The sequence below is a fragment of the Haliotis rubra genome, unplaced genomic scaffold (assembly GCF_003918875.1).
Source record: "Haliotis rubra isolate DU_JTF1 unplaced genomic scaffold, ASM391887v1 Scf512, whole genome shotgun sequence".
Lineage (NCBI taxonomy): Eukaryota > Metazoa > Mollusca > Gastropoda > Lepetellida > Haliotidae > Haliotis > Haliotis rubra.
In genome coordinates, this window is record NW_025767205.1 from 45,484 (window position 1) to 66,518 (window position 21,035).

A 21,035-nucleotide genomic window follows, 5' to 3' on the forward strand; every position below is an offset into this window, starting at 1 on the left:
AATACTTTAAACCAATAGGTACACGCTGGAATGACATATGTTCACTACATCTAGCAGATGCTAGATTAAATAAATCTGAGGGCAAGAAATCTCTTATGTCAACTGAACACCAGTCAACAAAACAACTACGAGTAGTTCCCTATCTACAGGACATTAAAATAGAGTTATAGATCATACAATGCATGTGTATTTCAATGAAGTCAACGCTCAATCCAAGCTATGTACGGACCCTGTATATTTGGAAAGTAGGACGTCACGTGTTTTCTCCCTTTGTCTGTTGAATGGCACTGGTTATGTGACGGAATCATTTACAGTTGAGGCGGGTTCCCTCGATAATGTAACAAATGACAACTGCAGAGTAACCGTATAAAGGTAGCTACTAGCGTCATTGTAAGCTATACTTCAAGGAAACCTTTGATCACATTTATAACACAGTTGGTAAGTATTACTGAATGGTTTACTGCTGATGCACTTCCATCATTTTGTGAAAAATGTGAACTATATGTTCTGATTTACCACTCCAAATGCATTCATCCAAGTGAATATGTTTGTGAAACCTCCACAATAATGACCCAGAAGGGGAGGTTATATACGGTCAATTACCTGTTCAAAACTAGAAGTATGTCTGTCAATATTGTATCACTTGCTTTCATATGCCTATCGTAAACGCCTAGTAAATACCCCATCGAAATGAGGTTTTACTTAAGGCTGCTGTGTGAGTTAATGGTGTAAAATCATAAAACGTTGTATTTATGAATTTAACAACATTCGGGATAGTATTCCTCAGATGGTGCATATCACTGGTTAAAGTATCATTATTTTGATACACACACACCGCCATAGCTATACCCGGGCACTTTCCTGATCTGCTCCAAGAGATCAGGAGGTACCAAACCAAGGGCACCGAGAACAATGGGTAGCTTGACGACAGTGTGCCTGGGATGCAAACGAGACAATTCAAAAGTGAGGTCTGCATACTAGTATTTGATATGTGTTTCCTGAATCTAGCCAATCAAGTTGCTGTACAAAAGAACAGAAAATTCAACGGCATAAATAAATTCATTGGTTTTATCAATAACAAGATCAGGTTTGTTGCCTGTAAGTTCTCTTTGGCTGTATATCGGCCTATTCTGAAGATGTTTAAAAGCTATATTTTCCATGACGCTCTGGACATGTTCAGGGTGGCACCATGTATGAACTTCAGGGTCAGTGCGAGAAGTAATAAATATAACTTGTGCAGTTTGTTATTTAATCCAATTGCAAACTTTGGAAGAGATTTCCACTCCTATTATGATCCCGTTTATGACAGGGCGGCCTTGGCAAACAACCATATCTATGATCGATATTAGAAACCAGACCAGGATACCTATGACGATCCTGGTTAAACTGGTATTCAGCAACCTATGCTTGTCGTAACAGACGAGTATCGGTTGCTCTGGCTCGCTGACTTGGTTCATGCATGTCACTGTATCCCAGTTATAGTTCGATGCTCATGCTGTCAATCACTGGATTGTCTGGTTAATATGTATGTCCGACGTCGCAAAATACATAAAACAAGCAATGACGTCAACTACAATGTTGTAATCTTTTCAGTAATTTCATTACATTTGAAGATATGGCTAGTACTGATGCAAAATCAGTCAAAATACATCTTCACAAACAGGAGAATATGTGAATTTAAGAACTAATTTACATATCGGATAGGGCCATCCAAATAGCTTTACGTGCTTTCTCGTGTAGTACATTGTCATGTTTTCTTATAAATTGTGAAACTACTAATACGTATCCGCTCACATTGGGGAACTTTGTATTGGAATACATGTAGTTTGGTTCACGGTGAACAAAACATAAGGAAAATATAGCGTCCGTATCCACAACGAATTTTCACCAAGTGATCTCAGTTACATTGACCTAGTGTTAAGCATAGCGGAGTTATGCCCCCTTATCTTTATACCTGTATGACCTCTCTGTTGTCGTTTGACGTCATAGAAGAAAACCCATTTTTGACATTTATTGCGAGTCATTTTTAATGTTGAGCGTATAACGTTATGGATAAGCAAATAAACCCATTTCATATATACTTATGTCGTTCAGATATCAGGCTGTAAGTTCTTCGCTCACACTTTCCGTAAAGATGCCAAATTAAAAAAATCGAAGCACAGTGCTTTTATCGTTGCACATACTGTTTTTAATGCATAGCAAAATTTGGGACATGATGTAGCAGTGTTTATTTCTCAAACCGCCGAGGTATTTGCATTTATATTTATACCAACGGATAGGACATTTAATATTCCACATTTCTGTATAATTTTATAATCGTACGCAGATCCAGGACCACGCGAACGCAAATCTCGCACAACATTCACTTTTCAAACCTTATGAAAATGTGCGCCTGAAAAAAAACTCGGCATCAAAAGGACTTAAGACTGGTAATTAGCAGTCTCAGGATTTAAGACAAAAATGATCTCAGTCTTAACTTTTAAGACTAAAAAATGTACGTGATCCCCGATTTAAGACAATGTTTTGGACTTAAGATCAAAATGACAGACTTAAGCAATTTTTAGACTTAAGTCACTTTCATGACGCCGGGGCCAGAGGCGTGGATGGGCTTCTCATAAACCAAACCAGTCGCATCTCTCAGAATCTCAGAAACTGTCTCTCCAAAATAAGATTCCGGCCATGACTCCAGTTCATCCAAAACATATTTTGAATATTCAAATGACTCTCACAATGCAAATACTTGCAACACCGAGGAACAGGATTACCCTACTACCATTTCTACTCAGTCACCTGTACTACATCAATAACTGATACAGTAACCTCAGGATACTGATGTAGATCAACATACTGCCTGCAGTAAAACAGCAAATAATGAAATGGCCACAATATGTACATGGACCATACATGGCTTTAAATCAAAAGTTAAGCATTCTGAAATATAGATTTTTGTAAACATTTTGATATATTTTGTTTACTTGAAACAATGTGTTCTGATTCATCAAATGAGTTGCAGACTATCTTTCATGAATACCATATCTTTGTCAGCAATGCTAAACGTTTCAGGCGGAATTGCTGTTTGTATAAACAAATGAATATCTTCTTATTTGAAAGAGGTTACTGCCAGTGGGAAAACATACTTTATTCTTCAGATGCACAAATGAGCAGTTACTCTTCCACCTGTTCCTGTTATTTGCATACATCCACCTTGAACATTCTCCTGTCTACCACAAAGAGGCGTCTGACGGTATAGAAAAGGTGACCACTAAGACCAACTCAGTCAAATCATGTTTGACTTTGGAGAAAACCGTAAATTCATTATCAGTGGTGATTTTAATGCAAGGACAGGGAACGAATTTGATTACATTATTGATGATGAAACATAATATATACCTGTCGATTCGATATATACTTCTGTAGCAGTAGAGAATCATGTGATACAGTCGTTAATAACTTTGGTAGATGCTGATTAGATATGTGTAAATTGATGGCTGTTCATATTGTAAATGGACGATTTGATGGTGATTATGTGGGTGATTTTACGTTTGTTTCACACACCATGTGTAGCACAGTGGACTACTTTATTATTTTTTCAGATTTGTTCTCTGATGTTATTGATTTGTCTGTTCAAGGTAGAACAGAAAGTGACCATTTGCCAGTGTTATGTTCAATAACAAATATTTTTGGTTCTTCTACAGAGAGAGAATCCTGTAGATGAGATACAGATTCCTATTCCAATTACAACTGTTCCCAAATATCGTTTGCCAAGTGAACAAATACCTGATTATATAAGACATATTTCAAGTAATGAGTGCACTCATATGTTTGCAGAATTTTGTTCTTCATTACAAATTGATGTTAATATTGCTGTTGGAAAGTTATCAGGTATACTTATTTATTGTGGAGAAAAGGCATGAGTAGTATAGACAATGATTGTACGGGACCAGGCCCTCCCAAGGGCTCAATTTACAAAATTACAAGGCCCTAATCTCGTATTATCGTTGTCTATACTACTACTGAGTTGCATGCAAAATGTGACGAAAATCGGTCAAATAGTTTCTGATATATTGACTTTTAAGTGAGCATGAGGTTGGTCGGGAAAAATCAAGGCCTTTGATTCACACACACAATGATGACAATTATCATACAGTGGGCGATCGAAAAGAGACTGTGTCATGAGGTACGATCATCAACTCCTCTCTGACGAATGCTCTCGGCGGTCCGTCTTTCAAGTAGTACAAGTTCGGTTCGGCGTCTTTGATGTCGACCAGGTCTACGTTGTACGTTTTCATGGACCATATCGGATCGGTGGCGCGTTTTCTGCTGTCTCCCTCGTTATCTCCCGGCTGGTACAAGTACCTAACGCTGACCCGGTCCGGTAATGTTTTCTCTGTTTCATCGCGTCGTGACGCTGACGATGATGATTCGACAGATTTCATTTTGATGGATTCAACGACTCTCTTGCCCACGAGTCTGGTGACTTCATTGTTGATGGCATCCACCACTTGAGGTAAGCGTACAACCCATTTCGTGTTTCTGTTTTTGGGATCCATTAAATCCCGCGAGTAATGGTGTGAGAATAGGTTTTCGACTAAGGTGCGATTGAATCTCTCGAATATTGCTTGACTACGGTGAGCTCCCGCTATACCTCGTCTCACTTGGACTTTGTGCTTGGCCAGCAGCTGCGACACGGCTCCCATGAACTAGCATCCGGGATCAACTTGCAATACGGTAGGCCATGTCAACTCGACTGGCTCGGTCGACAACGGTCAGTGCGTACTTGTAGGTTTTGCGTCGCACCCTGTCGTGAGGGTGAAACAGGAGGTCGGGTTGGTGAACGCGATTCGTCTTTAAAATGTCAGATTTTCTTCTCGGGATGTACCGAGGCGCCGGCAGGTAGACTTGCCAGATGGCTTGTTTTTCAAGCCAAGCTTTGGCAACGTCTTCCGAGACTCGAGCGGCTTTTGCGAGTTTCGGGATGGTGTACGCGCCTTTCCAGTACCCGCGCGGGCTGTAATAAATTTTCTTCATGATGTATGTACGCATGTGTGCGTGAGCGTTCAATTATTCGATACGTGTTTGTGCCCGTACGCATAAGTGGTGACTCCGTCAATGGCAATCCATCGTTTTGTGTCCATGGGAGACAGCGACGTCTTGTTGATTATCAGTCCGTATATCCTGTGTCCGTCGCTTCTCAGCATGTCCATTTGGTGTTTGAACGTTTTATTCTTGAACAGGTCTTCCTTGAATCTGGCGTGCTTGATGTGTTTTTTCACAACGTGTTTTTTTATGCCTTTCGCCTTTCGGATTTCGTTGTCGTCGGCTTTCTTGATGGAATACATCTTGGGTATATTTAGTGTAGTCGCTGGTGTCATACAGGTGCATGCATTTCCATGTGAATTTCCATGAGCAGGGAATCTGTGTCCGTGTCCAGCACTTCGCACCTATCGCCGTACTGCTTTTTCAGCTCATTGTAGTAGAAATCGTACATCAAGTGTTTGGATAAGTCGAGGATGCTCATCCCTACGTAAACGGGACGGTTGAATTTGATGTGACTTTTGTTCATGTGCAGCACCGCCAAGTCGTCATCGAATATCTTGCTTCGGTTGAACGCCGTGCTGGCTGAGTTTCCTGAGTTTTTCTTCCTCGCTGGATCTGACTAATTTCACGTTAACGCGTTTTCTCAAATTCTCAATCGGCACGAGTTTTTCAATGTAAGCCGGCTTATTGTCTCCTAGCAAGTTTCGTTGATATTCAGACATCCAGTCTGGGTTCACCATCAATCGTTAGGGAGCTAGCGGATAGCTGTTGTGTGATTCGTGAAGTTCTGCGGGATAGTCCAAGTCCACTTCGAGCACGTAGCCTTTGTTCCAATCCGGCGCAATGCTATTCACATCGATTATCTCGGGTGAAGAGACCCATTCGAATCCCCCGGTGGGAAGACTCATGGCCCAGCCATACAGGTTGTTGGCGTCGAGATAGAGTATGTGTTTGGCGGGTTTGCAGGGGTCGTGACCGGGAACGTACTTGTTGTTGGCTTTGGTGTATCGTTTGGAGGCCATTGAAATCTTGCCTCGCAAGCCTTTTTCCACGAACAAGTGAATGTTGTAATCCGTTAACAATTCTAATTTAACTCTGGTCATTTTCAACAAGGTCCGGCACGTTAATTGCGTGCATAATCATCCGGGGTGATGGCCGAGTCGGTCAAATTGCCGTAAAATTGGTTGATGGGAGTTAATCGAGTCTCGTCGGACTTGGACCAATCGTCCTTGTACTTGTAGGGGTGGACGCCCTTCCTCAGCAGCAGGGGTGGGGTCTCGGCGTCGGTGTATCGATTGGTGATGTCGAAGTCGTCTGGGTCGTTGGCCTTCACCAGACTGTCTAGAGGCGACAGCAGGAACTGAACGCTATCGATAAATCTCGGAGAACGAAATGTATTTTTAACGAGAACGAAATGTATTTTTCCATGTTGTTGAGGATGCAAGTTATGTTGCCGTCGACCTTCGCGATGGCCTGCATGATCAGGTTAGAATCGTACCCACGAAGGTTGTGAAACACGACGGGGATTTTGATGTTTTGGGGGTCGATTTACAGCTTCAGGTTGCACGCGTTGTGAGCGGCACCTCTGTACCAGCCGGTGATGTGGCAGTGATCTCTCACGTAATCTCCGCACATGGGTTCGTTGCACACGTGGCAATTCTTAGCCTTCTTGTTAGTGAGTTTATTTCGACGTCATGCGTATGAGAGCAGGATCTGACAACACTTTCCTGATTTTTATCTCTTCGTGTTGACAGAACGTGAGAAATGTTTCGGACGCTTCAGGACCTCGGTAGACCACGGGAGTGTTCGTTTGTCCGTCGCATCGAATGCCACATAACCGAACCCGCAGGCTTCGTGCATCGAATGCCACATAACCGAACCCGCAGGCTTAGTGCTCTTGTGTTTTGTACTTGAAACTTTTGTCCGGGGACGACGGAGCGACAGTGTCGGCGTTTTTTATGAGGGCTTCGAAGTCGGCGTAGATGACGTAAGCCACGGACATTTGATGCTTGTGGCTGATGAATTTCAAGACGTTGTCGTTTTCGTTGGGCATGTCAATTCGGACGGCCGTCTCTCACATGCCTCGGCAATCCTCCAGGTGCGATTCCAGCAGGTCAGCTTGCGTGTAGCCGTGCAGACACCATTCGCAAAAGTGTTTTTTCCTGGCGTGCTTCGATTGATAGTACAACAGTCTGCTGAAACTTTTAATCGTTGCGTAGTGGTACTTGTCTTTTTTTTTCGATCAGAAATAAATTGGTCCTTCACAGGGTTTTATCTAGGACGGGGCTTATCCTGTGCACAATAGTTGTGTTCCCTTCGTGTCCGAAGACGTTAATAGCCGGATGGGTTTGTTTTTCCACTCGAACGATTTGTGAGATGGGAGTATGTCTATCCCCGTAAAGTCGAGGCCGAAACCTCGATGGAGGGATAGCTGGAAAGTCTGTCTGTATGATGGGTAGCCGGATGCAAGTCGACTATGATCGCCACCGGTAAACAGTTGTCGCCTTTTGTTTTGGCGTTGGCCATGGCTTGTTTTTCTTGTAGTACGGTGGCAGGTCCAGGTACCACACTCCTTTGAACGGCACGTAGTTCGCTATGTCCAGGTAGACCATGTCAATCGTGTCCACGAACCAGTCCGAGCCCATTTGCGTAAAGCTTTCCAGGGATTCTCGTATTTTGCAAACGAAGTGTCGATGGACGCGTCGACGGATTCGGGTTGAGTCGCGATTTCTTGCTTGCCTCTAAAGTAAGGCTGGATGTGATCGGTGGTGCCGTCCATCTGCTGTTTTTCCATTCTCACTGTGAGTTGAAATTTGAGTCTTCCCAGATCGTTCAGTTCCTCGTTGACTTTGTCGGCGATCAGGGGTTTGATGTCGTCGACGTCCATATTTTTGTCAATGTCCATCTGCCAGTATCTCAGATACTTACCTATGGCGTGCTTCGTCCGCACGAACCATTGTTCGACGGGTTTGTGTTCCTCCAGCAGTTCGAGGAGCTCAGCTTTCCTCATGCGCGAATAACCTCTGAGCCCATGTTCTTTCGCTCAGAGCTTGAGTTGTTTCACCGTGGGTTCGTCGGCGATGCCGAGCAATTCCAACAGCTGAGATTTCCTCAAACGGGAGTAACCATTCATTCCACGTTTCTTGGCAATCCTTTTCAGTTCTCGAACGGTAATCATCGTTGCTATATCAATGTGTGAAAACCATTTTCTAAATGAAAAAATAATTATATTCAGATTCTTAATCAAATCTCTAATAGGTTGTTCACTATAGTCAGCTGCAAAATCAAATCTCTAATAGGTTGTTCGCTATAGTAAGGGGTGAAGTCAAATCTCTAATAGGATTTTCATCTCTATGTTTGGCTGTGAGTTAAAATCTCTAGTAGTTTGTTTGTGTGGTCTCGCTGTTAAATGTTAAACTTTCGACATGCACGTTAGATTTTTATTCTGAGCAGTCGGTTGCGTTCGTTGAGGTAGTCTCTTTTCGTCAAGTAGATGAGATGGCCTTGTACCACGTCCGCTCTGTGGGCTTTGCAATGACGATAATGGCATTTCACGCCCACGATGCACAGTTCGCACGTGAAATTCACGAAACCCTTTCGTATAGACATCATGTGTATGCCGCAATATTCGGTGGTGCATTTTCTGTCGCAGGTTTTGGTTTTTCCTAGCAGCACGTACTTGCAGTTATACGGTGCGCGTCTTCCCATCTTCATGTATATACACCCCTCTCTGTGATGTTTATACATGCATGCACATCTGTAATCTTATGAACTTCGTTTGCATTCAGTAAAGATATAGGCACGCCCGACTTCATAAGTATTGGGGGTGGGGGTGTCAACTGCAAGTTTATACACTATAATAATTCAGTATAGTGTCACCTCGTGAATTCTGTAATGCGTGTACTCTAGTTTGGATAGTCATTCGTATCAAGGTGAAGATTATATTTACATGTACAGCAAACCATTACGTTTTATGTACTAGTTGTGTGCATAAAATGTATATGAAAATAAATACTACCTCTACTCACTGGTTGGATTTCAATCGCTTTGTTTTACTTATTGAAAAATACTAAAATGAGGACAAATATACTCGCCAAAGTGACTATCTACTCCTATTTGTCTTATGTGTATATTTCATACATCGTTACCAGTGTGTATGTTTACAATACACAAACTGTTACATGATAGCTTGAGTTGATAAAGCCGAAACCCAGCATATCGACTGGTCAAGGATATAGCCAATAACCAATCTCTATCCAAGCTGTTGAGTGACCAAACGTGCTCTTCAGAAATTTCGCCCACGCCCCATCACCTGTCCTTTCCTCTGTGACAGGTATCTCATGATACGATTGGTCGCAGATAACATTTGACCAAATTTCGGGAAATTTGATGACGCCCTATCACGTGACCCTTTGTTTTATGTCTATGCAAGGAATATGTAGTATACATTTTGTATATGCATGTTTGTATGGTCACGTATGTTTTCTGCATTAAATCTGTATGAAATAAAGTGCAATGCAATGAATGTGCTTTGTGCTAGTCACAGACTAGCGTTATAGTACTTTCATTAAAATAATTCGTAAACACTAGAAATGTATCGGCAAAACCGCTATTTTCGTCGAAGATTATAAAGTATGAAAGTAAATTCTTCTTTACAGTATGTCATTGTCATAGATGTTTTGTAAATTTAAACCTCACACAATGATATAAGAGAGAGAATTTGTTAACGTGTGTCTCATCTGTTACATACAAAGAATACATGTGTATGCATATTGTGATAAAATATAATGTACAAGCCGACAAAAGGTCTACAAGAGAAACTTGCAATAAAATTACATAAAGCTTGCAATACACGACATGTATTCACACCTGATTCCTTTCAACATATATCTTTACGACATAATTAAACAATCAGGTCTTGTTTGTACGACTAGACAGTTTCCTGTGATCCCCGAAAGCCAGGTGTGACTAGCACTAGTCTCGGCACAGAGAATGGGCAATCAGCGAGGGCTTCCAGGTGCTGAGTAGTGATGGGGCTCTCGGGTTTAATGAGTTAAACTAGAAAGATTTCACTGCCTCCATAAAAGCTGTCCTTACCGTAACAAAACCTATGATAACGGCAGTGACCGTAATGGTAGTGACAGCCACTAAAATATCAGTTTTAAAACAATAACTGATTCCCAAAGTTTACTGAGCACATGATTTCAAATGATTTCCCCTATTGCCTAAGTTATTTGGCATTGTTTGGCTGCACAAAATACATTGGTTTCAGCGGTAGCCACCGTAACGGTTAGGACATGCAAATATCTTAGATATCATTTTGTACACACCATTGTTTACGATAAAATTCAGAAAAATGATTTTTTGGGTGTCAGTGTTTGACTGTTATGCTTCATCACTGCCATTGCTTGCAAACATGAAGTAGAATTAGAAGATAGTACAGGGAGTAATCATTATTGCATTTTTTTGGAAGATGTTACGGTAGTGACATCAAACCTTGTGAGTGAGTGAGTGAGTGAGTTAGTATTTAACGTCACATCGGCAATATTGCAGCCATATCGTGACGAGAAATGTTTTATATAAATAATAAATGAAAGTTGCTAAAGAATCAGTCAGCGAAGGACTGTAAAATAACTAGAGTATCACAGATGGAGTCTAAAACTAGCATGAACATGTAAAACTATTTTATTTACGAAGACAATACAATATAAAAACGGGCTATAGATCGCCAACAACTGAAAGTAGATCACCATACTAGGAACCATGGGGACTTACATTACTTTTGTTACCTGCATGGACCCTAGTTGGATTTACACCATCCCTTCAGCCATTGGCGACAGAAGAGAAATCTAGCCATAAATTAAAAACACACTTATTCTACGATTAAAAAGCAGGTACACTTAGATTGACTAAATGTTTTGGGACTTACGTACCCTCTCAGGAGGACAATAATTTTACAATACTTCAACCCCCTTTGAGGATACAGCCACTAACAATCTCAGTTGCTAATCTAAACTACCAATAATAAAATATATATCTATTTACAAATCACTCAACAAATCTTATTTTTTTTAAAATGCAATAATTAAATGAGAACTGACATTATTAAAAAGATCCTTCAGAGTTTTGGATTTGAAATAGATATCCCTTGTGATGGAATATTCAATGCAGTCAAGCAAGACATGCTTGACTGTAATTCTTTCATCACAAGGGATACAAAACGGAGGATCTTCGCCTTTAAGCAAATATTCATGGGTATATCTAGTATGGCCAATGCGACATCGCCGCATAATGACCTCTTCAAATCTGGACTGACAACCCAAGTAGGTGTAACCAATGTAGGGTTTTATTGCATGTAATTTATTAATACCTACTTGGGTGTTCCACTGTAGCTTCTTTTTTTGATAATAAGATTGCACCCTTTCTATTATATGGTTCTGAAATTTGGGATGTAAAATACTATGACTCTATGGAGAAAATACAAACTTCATGTTTTAAGAAATACTTAGGTGTCGGTAAATATGCTTCCAACAAAGCGATTCTTGGCGAAACAGGTAGATATTCTATTTTTGTTTCAACACAGTCAGAGCAGTCAGCAGTCAGCTATTGGATAAATGTAATACGTATGGATGCTTATAGATACCCGTATCAATGTTATGTTATGTCAAAACAATTAGATGACAAAGGTAAAATAGCTGGGTGATATTAGGAATATTCTTTTCATGTGTGGGTTCTCTTATGTTTGGATATCACAGGATGTCGGAGATTAAGAATGAAATTAAACATCGTTTTAACAAAGAGTGAGTGAGTGAATTAAAATTTAACGTCACATCGGCAATATTTCAGCCATATCGTGACGAGAACAATTAATTTTATGCATAATAAGCAATGGCAAACTATAAAAACCTGTCAACGAAGGACAGTAAAATAACTAGATTATCACAGATTCGAATTTAAAACTAGCAATCAAATCTAAAACAGTCTAACTATAGGACAATACAAGGTAAAAACCGGCTACATATTGCCAACAACTGAAGGTAGATCACCATACTAGGGACCATGGGGACTTACAGTACATTGGCTTCCTGCATGGACCCTAGCTGGGTTTACACCATCCCCTCAGCTTTTAGCAATGTTAGATAATCTAGCCATAAATTAAACGAACATATATTCTACGATTAAAAGAGTAGCAGGTTTAAATTTACTTTGAATGTTTTGGGACTTACGTTGCCCCTCAGGAGGACAATAATTTTACGCTACTTCAACCCCCTTTGAGGGCACTGCCACTCACAATCTAAGTTACTAATCAAATCTACCAATAATTAAAATACATATATGTACAGAACATATTAATCAAATACATTCATTTAATCAATTTCTTTTAAAAAGCCAATAATTAAATGAAAATTAACAGTGTTAAAAAGATCCTTAACTGTTTTCACATTGAAGTATTTACCCTTATGATGGAGAATTCAACACAGTCAAGCAGGACATGCTTGACCGTAGTTCTCATCACAAGGGATACAAAATGGAGGATCCTCACCTTTCAATAGGTATGCATGAGTGTATCTAGTGTGGCCAATACGACATCGTCGCATGATGACCTCTTCAAATCTGGACTGACAACCCAAGTAGGTATAACCGATATAAGGTTTTATTTCATGTAATTTATTGATACCTACTTGGTTGTCCCACTTCTTTTGCATCAGATCACGGATGTAAGTTCTAATGCAAGCTTTATAATCAGAATATGGAATAAGAAGTGGTGTCACAGATTTGTTGAGTGCTGCCTTGGCAGCAAGATCAGCCATTGTGTTCCCAGAAATGCCAACGTGGCTGGGTAACCAACAAACGACGATGTCGCATTGGCCAGTAGCAAGATCATTATATTATTCGATTATTTCAATTAAAAGTGGATGTTTGCAAGAGAGATTTTTAATCGCCTGAAGGCAAGAAAGAGAGTCAGAAAATATTATTTATTGTTTATGTTTGGGATGTCTTTCAATATATTTAAGAGCTGTTAAGATGGCGTTTGCTTCTGCTGTAAATATAGAGCTGTTATCCGGTATTCTAGAAGATATTGTTCGGGATCCAATGACAGTGGCACATGCCACTGCGCCACCATCCTTGGACCCATCTATAAATAAGGATTTGTATGTATTATAGTTATTCTTTAATAAATTATATTCTTGTTTATATTGTAATTCGTTAATTTCGGATTTTTTAAACTTTGTCAGTGTTAGGTCAACTTGTGGCCTCACTAATTGCCAAGGAGGGGAAGAAAGAAGACGAGAAGGAGATATATTCTCCAACTCAATGCCATCAGCAGAAATATATTGTTGGATTCTTATCCCAAGAGGTGGAACAAGTGAAGGTTTTTTATTATACAAGTCCTCATAAAGAGGATTAAACACGCAAGTGTGAGCAGGATTGGATTCATTAGAATATAACTTTGTGATATATTGTAGGGACAATTTGATACGGCGAAGTTTTAAAGATGGCTCATCCGCCTCAACGTAGAGACTGTCAATGGGAGAGGTTCTGAAAGACCCAAGACAAAGTCCTAGACCCTGGTGATGGATAGAATCAAGTAGTTTGAGGTTGCTTTTACAGGCCCCACCATATACGATAGAGCCGTAATCAAGTTTCGATCGGACCAGTGATCTATACAAATGAAGGAGGGTGGTTTGGTCCCCTCCCCACTTTGAAGTGGAAACGACTTTCAACAAGTCGAGTGCCTTCAGGCATTTGGCTAGATTTTTGATATGTGGCAGAAAGGTTAAATGCGAATCAAAGATGAGACCAAGGAATTTAGCTTCCTTGACAACTTTGATGGGTGTGCCATTTAATGATAATTCTGGATCTTTATGGGGTTTGTATTTCCTACAAAAATGTAGACAGTTGGATTTGGATTTCGAAAATTTAAACCCGTTTTCAAGACACCATTTATGTATTTTGTTGAGACAAATTTGTAATTGTCTCTCAATAGTTCATGTTTTACCACGGCAAGAAATATTAAAATCATCCACGAAAAGAGATCCATCGACTGAATCACTTAAAACCTTTGACAGACTATTTATTTTAATGCTAAAGAGTGTGACAGATAAAATACTGCCTTAGGGACACCCTGATCCTGATTGTAATGATCAGACAGGGTAGAACCGACACGAACTTGAAATTGCCTGTCCTTTAAAAACTGTGATATAAAAGAGGCAAACGGCCTCTCAATCAACAACATCGTGTAAATCTCTTAAAATACCATGTTTCCATGTGGTGTCATATGCTTTTTCTAAATCGAAAAAGATCGACACTGCATGTTGTTTTAATAATGGCATTTTTAATAAAGGATTCTAAACGCACTAAATGATCGATAGTACTTCTGTTTTACGGAAACCACATTGAATGTCTGTTATAAAGGTTATTAGTTTCCAAGTACCACACAAGTCGATTATTTATCATGCGCTCCATGGTCTTACAAACGCAGCTAGTTAATGAGATTGGTCGATAATTCGAAGGATCAGTATGATCACGTCCAGGTTTAGGATGGGTACAATAATAGCATCGTGCCATGAAGAAGGAAATTGTCCAGAAGTCCAAATATCATCAAAAATGTTTAAAAGGGGTTTCTAAGCATGAATCCGGTAAGTTTTTCAGGAGCTGATAATGTATGTTATCGGCACCTGTAGCCATATCATGAGCTTGATCAAGAGCAGTATGAAGCTCATGAATAGAAAACAGTTCATTGTAATCTTCCCCATTATCTGAATTGAAATTAATAGTTTTCTTTTTCCTGTTGTTTTATAATTTTGGAATTGAGGTAAATAATTCGATGAGGAAGAGTGTTTGGCCAAAGTTTCTCCAAGTTTATTTGCAATATCAGATTGACTAGTTAATAATTCGTCTCCATCTTTAAGATGCTTTAATGCTAGATTTAGAACCCTTACCTTTTATTTTCTGGATCATATTCCATACTTTTGATATCGGCGTTCGTGAATTTATTTGTGATACGTAATTTCGCCAGGATTGACGTTTATTTTGCTTGAAGGTACACCGTGCCTTAGCATTTAAAATTTTAAATTTATTCAAATTATGGACCATAGGATGGCGACGGAAATAATTCTCAGCTTTCTTCCGTGCCTTCCTAGCCTGTTTGCACTCATTGTTGAACCATGGTTTTCGTATGTGTGGAATTGCAGAGGATTTGGGGATACACTCATCAGCAATATTAATTAGTTCATCAGAGAAATCCTTTATAGGATCAGTACATTCTATAAAGAGTTCGGGTTTAAGTCTGTTACAACACAGAGCTTGATACAACGGCCAGTTAGCTTTTTTAAAGTTCCATCTCGAATATGGAGTAATATCAGTTGGGTTTATAGGTTTAAGAATAGTAGGAAAATGGTCACTTCCACATAGGTCATCATGGACTGACCATTCAAATTCATTTAGTAATCCTGAATTTGTGATTGATAAGTCGAGAGCAGAATAGGTTCCTGTACCAGGGTGTAAATAAGTCATTGTCTGAACAAAACTCCTCCAGTAGTTTACCTTTAGCGTTTGTATTGACACTACCCCAGAGTGGGTTGTGCCCATTTAAATCTCCCATAATAATACAGGGCTTCGGGAGTTGGTCATATAGAGCTTGAAGATCAGCTTTGTGAAACGTTGAAGACGGAGAGATATATACAGAACACAATGTAAACGCAACATGTAAAGTAATTCGCACTGCAACAGCCTGCAGATGAGTAGTTAGTGACACTGGGCTCTGGATAACATTCTTTTTGACTAAGATGGAAGATCCGCCAGTGGCCCTGTCACCCGGAGGTGAAAAACAATGATATGCATTGAAAGAACGCAGGACAAAATCATCTGTCTGTTTTAAATATGTCTCCTGCAGACAGAACGCTGATGGTGTTAAATCCTGGACTAAAAGCTGCAATTCATTGAAATTAGTCCTCTGCAATTCCACTGTAGGATATTATGCTGATAACCTATCTTTTAGGGGGATTTATTGGGGATCTACCCCGCACTTGTTTGGTCGGCGACAAGCTATGTGCCCTACTACGGACGTTTTCAGACACGTCCATATCCTCAAGAGATCCATATTTGTTGAATAATTGAATTTGATTTTCTGACCCCTTTGGGGCTCTGCCACTGAGTTTTTTGGTAACATCTGGCTTTTTAGTTTTGGTTTTAACGAGACCTTGTTGAGACTTTGTTGACAACTGAGAAGATGGTTCATGATCAGGGGATGTCTCTGATTGGGTTCGAGATGTACTGGGAAGTGAGTTTACAGTTTGTGTAGACGTAGCAGGCGAGACAGGTTTTGGAGATTCTGTTTTGACCCAGGTTAAGTCTGTCTGACAACTAGCAGATACTTTAGTTACTCTAGATGTTGCCTCAGCCGTTGTTCTGGCAATGGAAGCATAACTGTCTGTCTGTTCTGAGCCGTGGACTAGTTTCTTGGCATCTGCAAAACTAATGTTTTGCGTGAATTTTATTTGATTGATTGCCATTTGCTGTTTCCATACGGGACAGTCCTTAGAGTAAGCTGGGTGGTTCCCTGCACAGTTGATGCACACTTTTTGACAGTACTGTTACAATCTTCTGTTGTGTGTGTCTTTTCACCACAGTGAGCACACACAACAGACAATGTACAATATATTTACGCCGTAGCCAAACTTCTGACATTTAAAGCACCTGAGAGGGTTTGGAATGTAAGTCTCCACATTGAGGTTACAATAACCTGCCTTGAGAGATTTTGGAGCAATGGGTAAAGAAAAAAGAAAACAGATAAGTATTGGTTTTGATGGTTGTATCGTTTTTACGTGTAGAAAACGTTTAACATAAGTACACCCTGATCCTTCATTTCGGAAACGATATCTAGTTCCGACATGTCAGCCAGCAATCGCTCACGATCTCTTACGATTCCCTTGCTCGTGTTAAGGGTCTTGTGAGCCGTAACGGTGACGGGAATGCCGACAAAAGTTTCAGTGTTCAGTAGGTTGTTTGATTGGTGCCTCTTGCCACACTCAATTAACAACGCACCAGAACGTAATATTTTAACATTCTTCACATCGCCAGCAATGCCTTGGATACCTTTAGACACAGCAAAAGGATTTAGTTTTAATGGTGTATAATCTTTGGTCTGAATTACAACAAAACGTGGCCAGTAATCAGTTGGTTTGGGCAGTCTAAGTTCGTTGTCAACAGGGTCATTGTCAAGAGGACGTTTGGTTTTTTTGTTTGGAGTTTGATAAGCCATGGTTAGTTTTTAATCCGAGCTCCCCACCCACCACGGAGTATCACAAGGACAATGCTAAACACAAGTGGATCTCCAACTTGTAGCACCAAGGATACTCGGATGATATACTCAAGCAGAAAAACTAAAAGATTAATTTGTCCACCAGATTGGCCCATGAGCCACCGCCTTCTGGGTATAGTACTCTAGGCAAATTACAAAAATGAAATATTTACAAATTCAAAAACATAAACATGAAGCCAAGTCAGTTCAGAAAACATTTTCCAAAGTGTCGAAAACGTGTGTATCAAAATATACATACACAGGGCTTGGCATGACCAGCCGATTGATAGAACCGGGCCAGTTCTACCACCCGTCTAGGTGAAGTCAGGGCCGAAGTGGTGTGTTGGGCAAAGGAACATTGTTCCTGGAACCAGTGCCCTCAACCACCAGAATCCCGTCCTCCACCGACACAGGGGCGCAACCCACGGCAAACGGGTTGGTGGACCAAATATCCCCCGGGTCCACAACGGGGGGTTGAAGGACATAGGAAATATTTGAAATATTTACAAATTCAAAAACATAAACATGAAGCCAAGTCAGTTCAGAAAACATTTTCCAAAGTGTCGAAAACGTGTGTATCAAAATATACATACACAGGGCTTGGCATGACCAGCCGATTGATAGAACCGGGCCAGTTCTACCACCCGTCTAGGTGAAGTCAGGGCCGAAGTGGTGTGTTGGGCAAAGGAACATTGTTCCTGGAACCAGTGCCCTCAACCACCAGAATCCCGTCCTCCACCGACACAGGGGCGCAACCCACGGCAAACGGGTTGGTGGACCAAATATCCCCCGGGTCCACAACGGGGGGTTGAAGGGCGCTTGGCGTGACCCAGCACCCACCACGAGGAGGTGGCCCTTCATGGGTGCCTTTAAACAAAGACTAAAAGACATATTTGACCACGATTGGCATTGTAATGTACACTCATCTAAATATCTTTCTCATTATGCTCTTGTAAAATCGTTATTAGAGCCAGAAATAATTTAAATGTATTACATGACAAATCTTTGAGAAGAGCTATTTGTTAAGTCAGAATCTCCTTGCATGATTTCAATGTAACCTCTGAGCGTAAAAGTAAAAATTTAAATCCAAGTGAAATTAAATGTGTAAAATGTTATAGCAACCAGGTCGGAGATGAATATCATGTGTAATTTGTGTGTAAGCACTGTCGAGACCTGCGAAATAAATATCGTCCAAACTTATGAAAGTCTGTAGGAAGGAAACCTGTTTCTCATCTCCTGAGTAGGAATTCCACATACACTGTAAATAAAGTTTACATTGAATTAGAGACATTGTGTAACACACTTTCAGTATAGATTCTCTTGCAACCATAATACTAATTTTCTTTTAAATTTGCACTAATAAAGTAAGTACTTTTGTCTTAACAAAAGCTGAGAGGGAAAATAGATATGATGATAAGAATAAAAGAATGTCCTTGCAAACAAGTGTTGATTCATTAGGTAGAAAGACATATGCAGTAATTGGAACAGAGCTCTTTTTTTCAAACTGGAGTGCCCAAGTTCAACAAAAGGGAGCCAAGAATAAAAAAATTATTGATTGTCTGTATTTTATGTACCATGTGTTGGTCTCTCCTTCACTGGCTTGGTCATGGAGGATGTCCCCATTCTCGATTTTGGGGTAGCTGCTTGCCCGCTTGGGTTCTCTAGTCTTGGTCACAGCATTTTTATATTTACGAAAGAAAACCCAGATACATTGTCTGAATGAACATATTTCCCCGATTTCCCTTTCTTGAGAGTGGGTTAAATAATACCTTTAAATATCACTAGCTGCCATGAATCAAGGGGTTCATAAATACCTCGGTTTTATGCCAGTGTTGAGTTGTTTGGTAATTTTATGTTTTATTTATTATACATTGCTTTCGAGAGAAAAAGAGACATTTGAAGCATGCCCTAACCCACCCCACCCCCACCAACTCACATGCCATTTTAACATAAGTGACCAGTTATTTCAGCATGTTTCTCTCTCTCTCTCTCTCTCTGCCTCACCTACCCACCATTCCCCAACCACCCACCCACCCCCACCTCGGGAAATAGTTGATTGTTGACTGGTCCCAAACAGTAGCAGTGGATGTGAAAATACATCTCTGATCGAAAATAGAACATGAGCGCAAATTATGCCATACTTTTACATTTACACCTGGAAATTGTTTTATATAGCTAGCTCCAAAACAACTACATGTTAAGATTAGTTGACATTTTGGCCTCTGTGTTTTTTTGGAATGTCGAGAGGAATGCCCGATAAATAGCATCCTTGTAAAGGTTAGGTTTTTCCTATTCGTATCAATATTTCGCCAGAAGTTCCGGATCTTTTTCATAGCACTTCTTCCAAAAGTGTAACGAACAGAAATGACCGTGCGTGGAGGGATTCACAAAGTCCGCACGATGACAGTAAATAGTCTATCATGGACTCTACTCTATGTCCTTCTTCTTGTCAAATAGAATTTCCCACAATATGTACATCCATTTTGTTTGCAGAATTGGAAATCAACAAAACTTGAAGTGTAGTTGTCAGTTTCCAGTACGTAATCACAGCAAAAAAAGCTTCGTTCAGAATATTGCGCTTGGTGTCCCTTTCAACTCGAAGGCGTATAAGCTATAGAAAAAAGTCAACAGACGAAGCGGACTCTCTGGTATGACGTCACAGCCATAAACAACCAACCGCTAAAAATATAAACATGCCAACGCGATGTCGGGCTAATGTGGTTTTAGTTTGGGTGCATATTAATATTTTTTACGATTTTTTCCAAAAATGGATGGTGCAGGATGTAGTATATATTCATATTTGAATGACATTATGTAATAAAAAAGCATAACGTTTAACGTTTTTAAAAAAATCCTTTCCCATTTCCCAAAGGAAATTCAACTTTATATGGAAACAGATCGGCATAAAAGGCAGTTCAATACCCACTTCTTACTAAAAGCTAGTAGACGATTTTTGTGTTTCCCGGTTGTTTTAGGAAAATGTTCAGAGTATAAATATCATCAGTTTCTTCAATTTTACACATAAACAATATAAGAACATGATGTTACAAGCACATATTCTATTTCAGTAGCTGCTGAGGACATACTGACGAGTTGCGCATGGGTTTGGGATGAGATTGCCAAACCATCTGCAATTGTGGATACTGCTTCTGTTACTTGCATTATCAGGTAAATTTTATTATTACATGTGACTCTTACCAAAGAAACCATAATCATGTGTTCATTCTCAGAAATTTTTCCTTGTCCCTACGAAGATAAGTGATAAGAATCAAATACTGTATGTGTGGTTCCTTTATTTACGCACGGGCGTTAGATGGAATTGATATGCACAGATCAATTATCATTAAAATGCAATATAAGTTTGTGCGTGTAATGGACCCTAGCTCATATGTGCCTATTATCTCATTCTTCAGACTGCAAAATACACTGTGGTAATAACAAGTGGGGAACTGATTGCAGCAAATCCTGTCCGGAGAATTGCAAAGACCTGGAAGGTGTTGTTCACTGTAACATTAGTACTGGTGAATGCCTTGAGGGCTGCATATGTGGCTGGTACGGCGATAAGTGTAGCATTCACTGCAATGTGAACTGCATACAGGGAATATGTGTCCAGTGGAATGGGAACTGTTCATTAGGGTGCAAAACTGGTCAAGTTTGCAATATAACATCTGACAAAGGACACGACTGTTGCGGT

The 21,035-nt window shown here is 40.1% G+C and overlaps 1 long non-coding RNA gene across 1 annotated transcript; it reads left to right on the forward strand.

The window, feature by feature from the left end:
* Positions 1-400: 400 nt before the first annotated feature.
* On the forward strand, positions 401-20,830 carry LOC124292309. Its single transcript, XR_006902413.1, has 4 exons — positions 401-438; positions 19,835-19,989; positions 20,410-20,509; positions 20,755-20,830. It is a non-coding gene; the product is annotated as an uncharacterized LOC124292309 (long non-coding RNA).
* The last annotated feature ends 205 nt before the right edge of the window (positions 20,831-21,035 follow it).